This window comes from Salminus brasiliensis, chromosome 7 (assembly GCF_030463535.1).
Source record: "Salminus brasiliensis chromosome 7, fSalBra1.hap2, whole genome shotgun sequence".
NCBI lineage: Eukaryota > Metazoa > Chordata > Actinopteri > Characiformes > Bryconidae > Salminus > Salminus brasiliensis.
In genome coordinates this window covers 18180866-18195222 of record NC_132884.1, presented here as the reverse complement: position 1 = coordinate 18195222, position 14357 = coordinate 18180866, and the positions used below count along the sequence as shown (strand labels likewise).

General features: G+C 38.7%; 3 non-coding genes and 1 pseudogene across 3 annotated transcripts; all 4 read left to right on the top strand.

Moving 5' to 3' along the window:
• The window catches only part of LOC140559610 (general transcription factor II-I repeat domain-containing protein 2-like), a 372516-nt pseudogene that overhangs the window by 343892 nt on the left and 14267 nt on the right, over positions 1-14357 (top strand).
• Positions 4536-4625, top strand: trnar-ucu (transfer RNA arginine (anticodon UCU)). Its single transcript is given in 2 exon segments — positions 4536-4572; positions 4590-4625. It is a non-coding gene; the product is annotated as a tRNA-Arg (tRNA).
• On the top strand, positions 5149-5222 carry trnat-agu (transfer RNA threonine (anticodon AGU)). Its single transcript has one exon. It is a non-coding gene; the product is annotated as a tRNA-Thr (tRNA).
• On the top strand, positions 5459-5548 carry trnar-ucu (transfer RNA arginine (anticodon UCU)). Its single transcript is given in 2 exon segments — positions 5459-5495; positions 5513-5548. It is a non-coding gene; the product is annotated as a tRNA-Arg (tRNA).

Here is a 14357-nt window from a genome sequence, read left to right as displayed (position 1 = left end):
CCATTATCTAATCTCCTATGAGCTACATCTTAGGCAAAATGTTAATTTGGCCCCTTGCCACTTTCTAAAGCATGCAATAACCCAATGACCGCTGTACAGTTTACTAAAAACCTCCCAGACCTACCGACCTTAGCTTACACTCCGTCAGATTAAACATAGCTAGATAGATTAACAAACGGTCTTTAAAATACCCTTCAATTAACCTTAGACAAAGTGGCTCCGCTCGCACAGTGGTACAGTGATCAAACTCGTACCTTAAAACAAACAGCGCAGAAACTAGAGCGAAAATGGTGGACGACCCAACTAGAGTGTTCCACTCTGCCTGGAAGGACAGCCTTAGTCAATATAGAAAGGGACTCATTAAATCTCCCTCAGCGTATTTGGCCTCACTGATCGATAATTACAAAAACAATCCCAGAGTATTTTTAGTGAGATCTCTAAAGCCAGGCAGATACTCAACTCCAGATTCCAGCTTCTTTAACCAGTAATGTTTTTATGGACTATTTTAATAATAAAATAGAAAGCATTAAACAACAAATTCAACACTCCTTATTAAATCAAACATTTGACTTTAAATCAAAATTGCCTGGTGTAGCTCCTTTAGAACATAACTTGGTTATAGAATAAAGGCTGGAAGCCTTCTACCCACTTCCACAGCCAGAACTAGAAAAAATGATTTCCTCAGCAAATTGCACAACCTGTACACTTGACCCAATTCCCTCTAAAATACTAAAATAAATACTCCCAATTATAATCAGACCTCTTTTAACAATAGTAAATTCATCCCTTAGCTTAGGGCATGTACCCAAAACCCTTAAATTAGCAGTCATGAAACCTTTAATTAAGAAACCAAATCTCCTAGTCCATCCATGAATAAGAAATTCCTATCTGGATTCAGACCCCATCTTAGCACAGAGACAGCCCTAGTGAAGATTACAAAGATCTCTTTCTTCCTCTGATCAAGGCTACGTATTCTTTATTAGCCCTACTAGACCGCAGTGCAGCCTTTGATACAATAGTTCACACTATTCTACTAGAAAGATTAGAGAAAATGGTTGGAATCACAGGAACAGCCCTACCGTGGTTCAAATCATATTTAAGGGAACACTATCAGTTTATAAAGATAAAAGATTTATCATCAAATTACACAAGTAAGATATGGAGTTCCACAATACTCTATTTTAGGACTGCTATTATTTACATTATACATGTTACCACTGGGCAGTTATAATTTCCATTGCCATTGCAGATGACACACAGCTGTATATATCAGCCCAACATGTTGATAAATTTAGATTAAAGAAAATGGAGGACTGTGTAAAGGATATAAAACTCTGGATGTCACATAACTTCTTTCTTCTTAACAGTAACAAAACAGAAGTTCTCCTTTTAGGTCCAAAATAAACTATTTTTATTCCTGGTCCAGCAACTAAAAATCATTTGACTGAAAAAAGATTTGAATAAAGTAAACCATCACTTACCTGACTGGTGTTACTGGGTAAGGTCTTGGTGTAGCACCTTCTCAATGTTTTCGGAGAGCACAACAGATTCCAGGCAGCAGAGGTGAAGCCTTTCTCTGTGATAGAGGACCGGACGTCATACCCAATTTCATCACTTTAACTGGGGGTACTATTTCCACATATTTCTCAGACTAAGAGAAGCTTCATTTGCAAACACTAGTAAATGAAACTTCACATGAATCGGGCTGTCTTACTATTGAGCTAAAAAACACAGTCACTTGTTTGTACATCCAAGCACATTTTTTTAAGAACCTTGAGTTTGGAAAGCTCAGCCAACTTAGTTTGATATTGGATCATTAGATATTCACTTTGCCCCTCCTCTCACTCACAAACAATGTCCTAAAATCTCAAACATGACTTTAAAAAAAAACAATGGAGAACAGAGAAACTACACTCATTATATTTCCTCAACATTTCCAGTCTATCCATTTGGACAAGGATATTTAATCAGAATAGCCAGAATTCCTGCAACAGGTGCTGTTGATGGTAAAAGACAAAAATAAAATGTGCACTTTTAGCACTTTAGAGGTTCTAAACATGCATGTAGTGCATTTCCATAATGAATAAATCACTACTGTGACACTGCCTATTTTAACCATTTTAATGTAATATTGTTCCAGTTAAACATCCATAAAGCATGTAAATCCAAAATCAGTTGTAGTGTAGAGAGACATCTGAAATATACTACTACCCTTAGAATAGCCAGATCACAATTTACAAAACAAGTACTTAAGAGAGCCTGCAGATTTCTTGTGGACTGCTCACTAGTGCTTGAAGGTGGGTAAAGTTTTGTCTGTACTCACCCTCTTATTAACGGTACTTACTTGAAGTCCATAGAAACAATCCAAAACATAGGAGTTGGAAAGCTCTCACAAAGTGGTTTGTATTTCAGACATCCTTCTTTCTGATAACCGTTTATAATCCTGGGTGTTTCCTTGTGAAAGGAAAGTCTGAACCATGGAAATCCCTGGTTTGAGTTGCTGAGAGTCAATTCAGGAGTGATACATTTGTCTTCTGTGTGTAAAGTTTATCCCAATGTCCATAAGAAGAGCAAGTTAGTTGTAGAACTGCAAATAGAGAAACAAACAAACAGAAAACAAGACAAAAGTGAAGCTTTCTGCAAAAGCACAACAGCACAAAACCTCATGAAGCCACATCTAAACCACCTTGCTGCTTCATAGTTCCCTCCCTTTTGGCTTGTAACCTGGCCTACTTCCAATATACTGCCACATAGTGGATGGAGTAGGAATTACCATGAAAAAAAACAGTCACAACACTGGAGTCACACGAGAGTCAGCTATGGCTTCAAGTAGGCCTAAGTTTTAGGATTTTTTTATGCCAATATAGAAAATAGACAATAGGCAAGTGGCTTAAAGTTCCAACCACAACAGGCCCAATGAGACCTAAAGAACCAGCACAACAGGCCCAGTGATAATTACAAATCAATACACATAACCAATCATCAAAATTACTGCATTTTCAACTAAAAACAACATTCTGTTAATAGTCATATCTCATATGAAGACTTTTGTATCCTTTGAAAAGAACTAAATCTGGCATGTGTGACTGTATCCTATAAATACTTATAAATAAATGAACACATTGTAAGGTGAATGCTGTGCCAAGGTCCTGCACAATTGTTTCTTATTTTAGTGACAAATAAATAGCAATTTAATACATTTATAACTATTTTACAAAGTTAGTGAGATAATGTTTACATCAATCCTGATGCTTTAAATCTCTCCCACATGGTGAGGTATACAGTTGATTTATTTAACAATGGTATCGGATCGGTACTGTGTATCGATCAATAAGTTTATGTATTGGTATCGATTATGTATGGTGTATCTGTAAATGTAACATATAGGAAACAACATATGACAGCATTATTGTAAGGCATTTCTGGCAACTTCACTGGTTAATAGAACATGCCTACATTGATAAATCCCCTTAAGTTGCACCCTGATTGGTGAATGTTCAGCATGTCAAATGTATGCTTGAATGTGATTGGCTAATACCAACCACAATAATTGACATATCAAGTCCTCTGGTCAGACTATTATAGAACAGGCTAAAGATGCAGCATGTAAAATTGTAGGTTGACTGGATGAATGGTTTCTAAGAGTTATGTACTATTGGCCTCGCTTTCTTGTGACAAATGTCCACCAAACTTGACATACCCCCTCAAAATAATGTGCTGAACAGATTTTGTTAAAATGGGCTTGTTCAAAGTCAAAGTGTTCAAAAGGTACAAGTTATTCCTTATAATTATTATTAATTATAAATATTGCAGGTATTTTGCTACCAGATGTGTGAGGATTGGCAAAAAAATTCTTGAAGTAGAAAGGATCAAGAAATTACCCCCCCCCCCCCCCCCCCCCAAAAAAAAAAAAAAAAAAGAATTTTGTGTGTAGGACACAGATGCTACAGACCAGATGCTATTGAATAAAAACGCTTAATGCTTTGTTGTAACGCCACCATCAGGCCAGTGAATGTCATTGTTCTTGAAGCTGCTGTAACTTTGTTGTGTCCATATGCAATGTGTTTAATGCATATATTAAACAAATTCGTTGTTACGGATTTAGGACACTGGGAGGCACTAGTGGACTGTTTGAGGTAAGAGAAAGAAGAGAGGAAAGGAGGAGAAGAATAAACAAAATAGTAAGCTCTCTGTTCCATAATCGTGTGTGGTTAATGTCTGACTCTGAACGACAAGTCAACACAACAAGCGCCTGTCTAGTAAACAGGAGATCCTGGGTTCGAATCCCAGCGGTGCCTTTTCCTTGGGTAATCTTTAATCAGTAACTGCTACAATGAGTAAATCAACCCTTTTTTTTATTGGTGTCAGACTATGACTAACAGTATGCAGAGCTTTGGTGTGTGCTTTGACTTGCAGATAATCATCAGACCACTGGGATTTACATATGCATAGTAAATTTATTATTTGCCTCAAATATTAGCAGCACTACTGTTATTTTATAGGAAGGTTGGCCAAGGAACCCGTTTCTTCACCTGGGCTCTGTGGCGCAATGGATAGCGCATTGGACTTCTAGATAAATAGCTGGAGCAATTCAAAGGTTGTGGGATCGAGTCCCACCAGAGTCGAGAGTGTTTCCTCTTCTTTATAGCTCTGTCTACTACCTTTTTGTACTTTTATTTGCAAGATTTTCTCTAGTCTTTTTACCTAATTAATAGCAATTTCAAACTTTCAGAAATATTCTGTTTGATGTTGGGGTATTGGAACATATTTGTGCTGCAGAAGATTCTGCATGTATTTGTGAAAAGTGAGATGAAGCAGTTTGAAATGTAGGATTTTAGCCTTTTCTGAATCAGAATGATGTTTACTGATCCATTAAAAGATGTTTAAACGGAACCTGAAGGGTAAACAAAAGATGCTAAGTTTTGTGTGTACATTCTGCGTGACAAGGTCTAGTACTCTGTACATGTATATGATAGGTTTAAGCAATTGAGACAAGCTTTCAGAGTTGATGTTATTTGTTTCTGGAAAATGCAGAGGTTCCTAATCAGGGAAGTTGTTTTTGCTGTCTGTGTAAAGTTTGTATGCAAGAGAATGTTTTTGAGTTTGCCTGAAGCTACATTGTATTGATATAGAAAACCAGTCATGTAGGGCGCCGTGGCTTAGTTGGTTATAGCGCCTGTCTAGTAAACAGGAGATCCTGGGTTCGAATCCCAGCGGTGCCTTTTCCTTGGGTAATCTTTAATCAGTAACTGCTACAATGAGTAAATCAACCCTTTTTTTATTGGCGTCAGACTATGACTAACAGTATGCAGAGCTTTGGTGTGTGCTTAGACTTGCAGATAATCATCAGACCACTGGGATTTACATATGCATAGTAAATTTATTATTTGCCTCAAATATTAGCAGCACTACTGTTATTTTATAGGAAGGTTGGCCAAGGAACCCGTTTCTTCACCTGGGCTCTGTGGCGCAATGGATAGCGCATTGGACTTCTAGATAAATAGCTGGAGCAATTCAAAGGTTGTGGGATCGAGTCCCACCAGAGTCGAGAGTGTTTCCTCTTCTTTATAGCTCTGTCTACTACCTTTTTGTACTTTTATTTGCAAGATTTTCTCTAGTCTTTTTACCTAATTAATAGCAATTTCAAACTTTCAGAAATATTCTGTTTGATGTTGGGGTATTGGAACATATTTGTGCTGCAGAAGATTCTGCATGTATTTGTGAAAAGTGAGATGAAGCAGTTTGAAATGTAGGATTTTAGCCTTTTCTGAATCAGAATGATGTTTGCTGATCCATTAAAAGATGTTTAAACGGAACCTGAAGGGTAAACAAAAGATGCTAAGTTTTGTGTGTACATTCTGCGTGACAAGGTCTAGTACTCTGTACATGTATATGATAGGTTTAAGCAATTGAGACAAGCTTTCAGAGTTGATGTTATTTGTTTCTGGAAAATGCAGAGGTTCCTAATCAGGGAAGTTGTTTTTGCTGTCTGTGTGAAGTTTGTATGCAAGAGAATGTTTTTGAGTTTGCCTGAAGCTATATTGTGTTGATGTAGAAAACCAGTCAGGTAGGGTGCCGTGGCTTAGTTGGTTGTACCGCCTGTCTAGTAAACAGGAGATCCTGGCTTGGAATCCCAGCGGTGCCTTTTCCTTGGGTAATCTTTAATCAGTAACTGCTACAATGAGTAAATCAACCCTTTTTTTATTGGCGTCAGACTATGACTAACAGTATGCAGAGCTTTGGTGTGTGCTTAGACTTGCAGATAATCATCAGACCACTGGGATTTACATATGCATAGTAAATTTATTATTTGCCTGACGTGAAAAAAAAGACCCAAAAAATGAAAATCCACCCAAATCTGACAAAAGTTGAAAAAGTGCAAAAAACTCTAAAAACGCACAAAAAAGGGTTAAAACGCTCACAAAGCATTAAATACACCCCAGATGCATCAAACTGCATCACATGCATGACAATTTGAAAAAACTTTTAAAACGGACAAAAAGTGTTGACCGTGGACCTGACGTGAAAAAAAAGACCCAAAAAATGAAAATCCACCCAAATCTGACAAAAGTTGAAAAAGTGCAAAAAACTCGAAAAACGCACCAAAAAGGGTGAAAACGCTCAAAAAGCATAAAATATGCCCCAGATGCATCAAAATGCATCCCAAGTATGAAAATTTGAAATAACTTTTAAAATGCACAAAAAGTGTAGACCTGACGTGAAAAAAAAAAGACCAAAAAAATGAAAATCCACTCAAATGTGACAAAACTTGAAAAACTGCAAAAAACTCTAAAAACGCACAAAAAAGGGTGAAAACGCTCAAAAAGCATAAAATATGCCCCAGATGCATCAAAATGCATCCCAAGTATGAAAATTTGAAATAACTTTTAAAACGCACAAAAAGTGTAGACCGCAGACCTGACGTGAAAAAAAGACCCAAAAAATGAAAATCCACCCAAATCTGACAAAAGTTGAAAAAGTGCAAAAAACTCTAAAAACTCACAAAAAAGGGTGAAAATGTTCAAAAAGCATAAAATATGCCCCAGATGCATCAAAATGCATCACTTGCATGAAAACTGAAAAAACTTTTAAAACGCACAAACAGTGTAGACCGCGGACCTGACTTGGAAAAAAAAGACCCAAAAACTGAAAATCCACTCAAATCTGACAAAAGTTGAAAAAGTGCAAAAAACTCTAAAAACGTGCAAAAAAGGGTGAAAATGCTCAAAAAGCATAAAATATGCCCCAGATGCATCAACATGCATCCCAAGTATGAAAATTTGAAAAAACTTTTAAAATGCACAAAAAGTGTAGACCTGACGTGAAAAAAAAGATTAAGCTTAAAATATGCCCCAGATGCATCAAAATGCATGACTTGCATGAAAACTGAAAAAACTTTTAAAAAGCTCAAAAAGTGTAGACCGCGGACTCACTGTGTACTCTGTATGTAGTTGAAATGACAATAAACCCACTTGACTTGAAGTGTAGACCGCAGACCTGACGTGAAAAAAAAGACCCAAAAAATGAAAATCCACCCAAATCTGACAAAAGTTGAAAAGGTGCAAAAAACTTTAAAAACGCACAAAAAAGGATGAAAACGCTCAAAAAGATTAAAATATGCCCCAGATGCATCAAAATGCATCACAAGCATGAAAATTTGAAAAAAAACTTTTAAAACGCACAAAAAGTGTAGACCGCGGACCTGACGTGAAAAAAAAGACCCAAAAAATGAAAATCCACCCAAATCTGACAAAAGTTGAAAAGGTGCAAAAAACTCTAAAAACGTGCAAAAAAGGGTGAAAATGCTCAAAAAGCATAAAATATGCCCCAGATGCATCAACATGCATCCCAAGTATGAAAATTTGAAATAACTTTTAAAATGCACAAAAAGTTTAGACCGCGGACCTGACGTGAAAAAAAGACCAAAAAAATGAAAATCCACTCAAATCTGACAAAAGTTGAAAAAGTGCTAAAAACTCTAAAAACGCACAAAAAAGGGTGAAAACACTCAAAAAACATAAAATATGCCCCAGATGCATCAAAATGCATCACAAGCATGAAAATTTGAAAAAACTTTTAAAACGCACAAAAAGTGTAGACCGCGGACCTCCACAGCGGACACTGACACTCCACAGCGGTACTGGCAAAATGTTTTGGAAGCTCAGACTTACTGCAGGAGGAACTACACTGATCTGGTCAGGCATCAGAGATCAGGACCAGAATGAAGAAGTGAAGATTAAAGGGATGACCAGCAGCACTTCCTTCTGGATCTGCCTGCTGCGTGATGACTGGGCGTGGACTGATGTAGGACCCTCTGCTTACAGAAACTGGGGGGGTTTTCAACCTTAATCATCACCATTACTAAACTGTAAACAGCTGAGAAATGGGAAATAGGAAACAGTGCCATGCAGTAATGCTGTTTCTGCTGCTCTGTGCTACAACAGTAAGTCCTGCCTTCACACACACTCTACATCTCTCAGCAGTGTCCAGTACCATCAATATAACACACCTTACCTAATTCAGTGTCTCTGATCTCACTGTAAAACTCACTGTCTTTTCTGTCTCTATCAGTGTCTGTAAATGTCAGTGCTGACTGTATGAGAGGGGGAGCGCTCTGGACTACAGTAAGAAAGGTAACAGGACTGGTCAATATTGTAGAAGTTATTACTGAATATTAAAGAACAACATCAAGTTAATATGTTATTTCAAACTGAACGCTAGATCACATGGTCAAGTAACTTCTTATTAAACACTCTCACATTTACACACATCACACCTACACCTGTCATTTCCGTTCTGCTCCATTAACTAGAGAACATTTCTCCAGTCTTTTCTCCTGCAGAACAAAGTCGTCTCAGAACTTTCCATCTCATTGAGACAAACATGACTCAGACTGAAGCTCGAGCAGCTTGCAGAGCCAACTACACTGACCTGGTCACTGTGTACGATGTGGAAGACATCACTGCACTGATTAATCTGACTGGTATCGGTTCTGCCTGGACTGGTCTGTACCGGAATCAGTCCAGTACTAAATGGTCTAGTGGTGATGAAGCTACATTCAGTGCTCTGACAGGAGACTGTGGGTCAGAGCCGTGCTGTGCTGCTATGAAGGCTGATGGTTTTTGGGAAAGTCTTCAGTGCACAGAGAAATGTGTTATAAACAAGGTAAAAACTGACTTAACTATAGAGGTTTAAACTCTATGAACTCTGAACTGTTTACTCCTCTCAGCTTCTGCTGCATTTATTTACAATCTGTTTCCCCCTGAAGCTCAATTTTTTTTTTTGTTTTTTTATGTACTGAAAACCTGAACTGTGAGTAAGATGACCAAATCCAGATTTTTTTTTTTATCTCTGATCCAGTCCAGGTACCTTTAATATTGAGTATTGGCTGAATCTGATTCAACTTTTTAAAATAGTGCTGGGATGTCAGGATTCTCTAATGCATGCTTTAGCATTAGCCATATCTTCTCTCACCTTCAGTGGAGGAATAGCAGTGTCCTCCAAAATGGTCAAAACACTAAAAGTGCAGATCCTGTAGGTGTAGATGTTCCACAGTAGAACTGTGCCACACTTCAGTCTGAAAAAACAAAGAATTGGAACTGAACTGGACTTAAAGTAGCAATACCTGACCCACCTAAATATGCCTGGATTGGTTTTGGGCATCACTAATTGTCCAAATAGCCTTTAATCATGTTTAATCATGATTGTTCCATGATTGTTCCACTTGCAGGTAGTTTCTAGGCTGTTGCCAGGTGATTGCAGTGGTATCAAAGTGGTTGCTATGACAATTCTATATGGTTGCAAAGATGTAAGGTTGTTGCTGTGGTTTTCCAGGTGGTTGCTATGACATTGCTATATGGTCGATATGGTATGTGGTGGATGCCATGGTGTTGCTAAGTGGTTGTTATCATATCCCAGGTGGTTGTTGTGGTTTTGCTAAGTGGTTGCAAGCTGGTTGCTATGGTGTTGCAAGGTAGTCTCTCTGGTCTCCCAGGTGGTTGCTATGGTCTCCCAGGTGGTTGCTATGGTCTCCCAGGTGGTTGTTATGGTATCCCAGGTGGTTGATGTGGTTTGATGTGTCCACTCTTGCACCTTCACAGATGGGACTGACCTCTCCTTCAGCTGTCATCTAATCACTCAGTCTCTGACCTGGTATGAAGCTCAAAATTACTGCAGGAGGAACTACACTGATCTGGTGAGCATCAGAGATCAGGACCAGAATGAAGCAGTGAAGATAAAGGGATGAACAGCTGCACTTCCTTCTGGATCGGCCTGCTGCGTGATGACTGGGAGTGGACTGATGGAGGACCCTCTGCTTACAGAAACTGGTTGGTCAGCCTGGGCCTTTCCCATCAGACTGTGTAAACCTAGTATCAGGAAAGTTGTATTCAGTGCCATGCAGTAATACTGGACCTGCTCTGTGCTACAGCAGTAAGTAGTGACACTCTTCACACACACTCTAACTCTCTCAGGTCAGCATAATCAATATAACCCATCTAAAGTAAATCAGAGTCTCTAATTTCAGTCTAAAACCTGCTTTTCTGTTTGTATTTCTATCTCTATCAGCGTCCATTCATGTCAGTGATGACCGAATGAGCTGGGAGAGTGCTCTGGACTACTGTAAGAAAGAGAACAGGAATGTTCTACTGCGCATGGAGTCTGATCAGGAGCAGAAACTGTTGGAGTCTGAGCTCAGGAGGAGTCTCTGGGCTGTCTCTGGGCTGATGTGGGTGGGGCTGAGACAGAAGCAAATGTCTGAGCTGTTAAAGTTGTCCAGTAGACTTGCTTTGGGTCCCTGGACCAAGTGGATTGGAGTGCGTCCACTGTCCCCCAGCTGCGGTGCCACAGACACTGGAGAAATCATTCAGGGTGAAGACGGACGTTTCTGAACTCCGAGCCGTCTGAGTTTAGTGTTCCTCTGACTCTCCTGCTCCTTTCAGTAAGAGCTTCATCATTCGCTGCTGAGCTGAATCAGGTGATTGAACAGATAAACACTAAAGTTATATTATACACACTTCAGTTACACACTTTCCAAAATGCTCTGAGCTTTTTTGTGCTGATAAGGTTTCTGATATAAATGGTGATTTTTATAAAGTAACATTTCTATAGATATTTTACATCTATATTCTATATTATTATTATTATGTTGAAATCTTGTTGAATTGTGTAATTTCTGAAAATGGACATTTACTATCAATAAAAAGAAACACAATGTTGTACGTTTTATTTATGTGTGATGTAAAATGTACAGAATTGTTTTCTCTTACGTTTTAACATCTAATAGAATGATTTTACAGTCATTTTAAAGCTCAGCTTCTAAATTATCATTAGCTGATTAACCACCGATGTGTTCAGAAAGAAACAAATGACTGACAAGCAGTCTGACTGCGCCCCCTAGTGGTAGAAAAGGAGCGATGCGATTTACACCTGTGCCATTGAAGCTCCACCTGAGCTTGTTCATTTCTCTAGTCATATTAAGCACAGTGCATCCCATAATATCATCTAAAAGACTAAATCCTTGTTTTCCTGTGATCTTCCAATAATGCCCAAACCTGGCCTACTTTTCCATGGTGTAAGAATTGGAATAAATGAAACTGCAGCTAGCTCTTACAATGCCTTGTTTTGGGTGTGAGAGAGAAATGCAGTGTACCCCCACATGGGCCAGTATCAATGCTGAGCTCATCTTAGGTCTGTTTCAATGCCTCGGTGAGGTACTTGCCTTTGCCTTTGGATTTTTCACAGTCCAACACAGCAACCAACCGCTCATGAATGGCATCTGTTTCATCTTCAGATGATAGAAACATCATGAGTAGTATCATTCTGAACTGAAAACACGTCTGCCTCTCTAACCTCATCAATGATTGTGCTCTTTATCACCTTTCTGAGAACATCCACAACTTTGTTGACTATGTCTTTCCATATAAGAGTCACAAGAGGACCCATACCTTTTGCCCCAGTCATGATGTATCTAACTGCTAATGTGCTGCTGAAGGCACAGATTATACTGGCTCAGAACAATGAACACCTCTAAAACATTCTGTGGGCGGCGGTGGATGAGAACTGAGAAACATCTGTAGATCCCATCTTTGAGGACGAGCAACAGAATCAAACTCGGTCTCCTCATCTACACGAGTAGCTGCCTGAGATTCTGGCCTCTCCTGCTGCACTGCTCATTGGACCCTGTCTCTTCCCTCAGCATCTAACGTCCCTTTATTATATTGCATTAGACTAGAAGGGCATATGCACTGTGCAGTCATGGACAGAGATCATTATTGATTAAACAGTGTTTACCTATTTCATTTTCAGCATTCTGAATATCTCCTATATTTTTAAGAAGACTCCAGAGTACCTGTCGACTCCAGAGTCCTGTCTTTTCATGCCTAGTCAGTTCATCAGCAGAATCAGACTGGCTAATCTGCTGCTCTGAGGCTCCAAAAACATTAAGCCTATATTGTGATTGTGTAAAAAGCTCTATATATCAGCCAAACTTGACGATAAATTTAGATGACAGAAAATGGAGGACTGTGTGAAGGACATAAAACTCTAGAAATCAACTATCAGACTTAATGTTAGACTTGGCTGATGCTTCCATTATTCCTGGTCTAGCAGCTAAAAATCTTGGCATCATATTTGACTCATATTTATCATTTGAGCAACATATAGCCAATATTAGTAGGACAGCCTTTATGCAGCTTAGGAACATCGCCAAACTAAGAAAGTCCTTATCTCTACAGGACGCAGAAAAGCTATGTCGGCTCTTTTTTCACTATAAATCCCCCAATCAGCTAATAAGCATTTAGAAATGGTGCATAAAAGAATCCAGCTCCGTAGTCAATAGAAAGGCAGAGTGCAACCTTTATTTCTGTATAAAGTATACAAAATAGGTAAAGACTAAGGCACTACATGTAATGCGTTAGCCTGAGACAGCCAGCACTCTCCAAAAGCAGTCTAAACAGTGGGGCTCCTCTTGGGCCTTATATACAGTCCTTATCTAGCTGTGGTTACCCCCACGCATATTTTTTTATTGTAATATTTTATGGTTGGATCTGCTTATAATACTATGGGAAGCCCCTTACTCCTTAATCTTGTCACTATTGTATTCGCTTATATCCGTCGTTTGTAAGACTTTGTTTTTTAAAAAGAGCACAAACACCTGCAAGGTCATTTGTGCTGACGATCGCACTACTGCAGAATTTTGGGTGCTTTCCACTGAGTTTACCTCAGATTCACCCCAAGTGGGCTCTGCCAAGCCCCCCACGGGCATTTACACTAATCTTGAGTACAGAAATGCTGACTGGCTCAGACTTGGTCATTATAGCAGAATACACATACAATCATGTTTATGAGTACATAATGTGTTCTTACACACAAATAATCCATCATTTCCCCCCTTTCGTAACTTTATGTTACGAATAATATAGCAGGGTAGGAATGTCAATGCATGTGAATACAACAGGATATATGCTTATATGCGTATACAAGGTAATGGAAAACATACCAGGTGGATATATGTATCAAGTGGATATAATAAGTAAACATTATACTGGAGGATATAATAAGTAAAACATTATACTGTAAGAAGTAAAAGATCAAAGGTAAAAATCACCCCAAAAGGTTGTGACTGCTAAAGCTTATTCATCCCCGGTTGACAACTTCCCAGAGAGGTTCCATGCATGTAGCTTAACTAGTTTCGTGCTACATGATTATATCAAATTATGATTATACTGTTGTTGATATGATTGATATTGGTATGATGTTGATATTATTGTTAGGATATAATGAGGAAACTAACATGAACACAACACTAACATTTAACACTGGAACAAAAACAAAATCACACAAAACAACTAACAAAACAAAAACAAAACAAAACTAAACAAACACAACTATCATTGGACATTTCTACAACTAACAAATTGGACATTTCTACGACTAACATATTATCATTTCCCCCCTAGGAACTAACAGACTAAGGATAACAACAAACAATCAGGTGGGGGAGTTAGGACTTATGAATAGATGACATGGGAACATAGTCGGAGTAATCAGGTGGCTGAAAATCATCCGCAAAGAGATCGTCAGAGGATGATATGGTCTGGAGGATAGGTCTTGACAAATAATAATTGGGGCTGGGACGCAGATTGTAAAAGCCTGCATACATTTCTTTGGACACAGATTTGTCTGCTGCCCTGACTACAAGGCCTCGAATGCAGGGGATGACACAACAGCCGCACAAAGCCAACAATGAGATGCCCACAATCAGACTAGACAGAATGGCAATGGCAAAGGCCTTCCATCTGCCAAACATAGATTCCAGCCAGCCAGTTAAACTGGTGTCGACGCCAGAATTCTCAGCT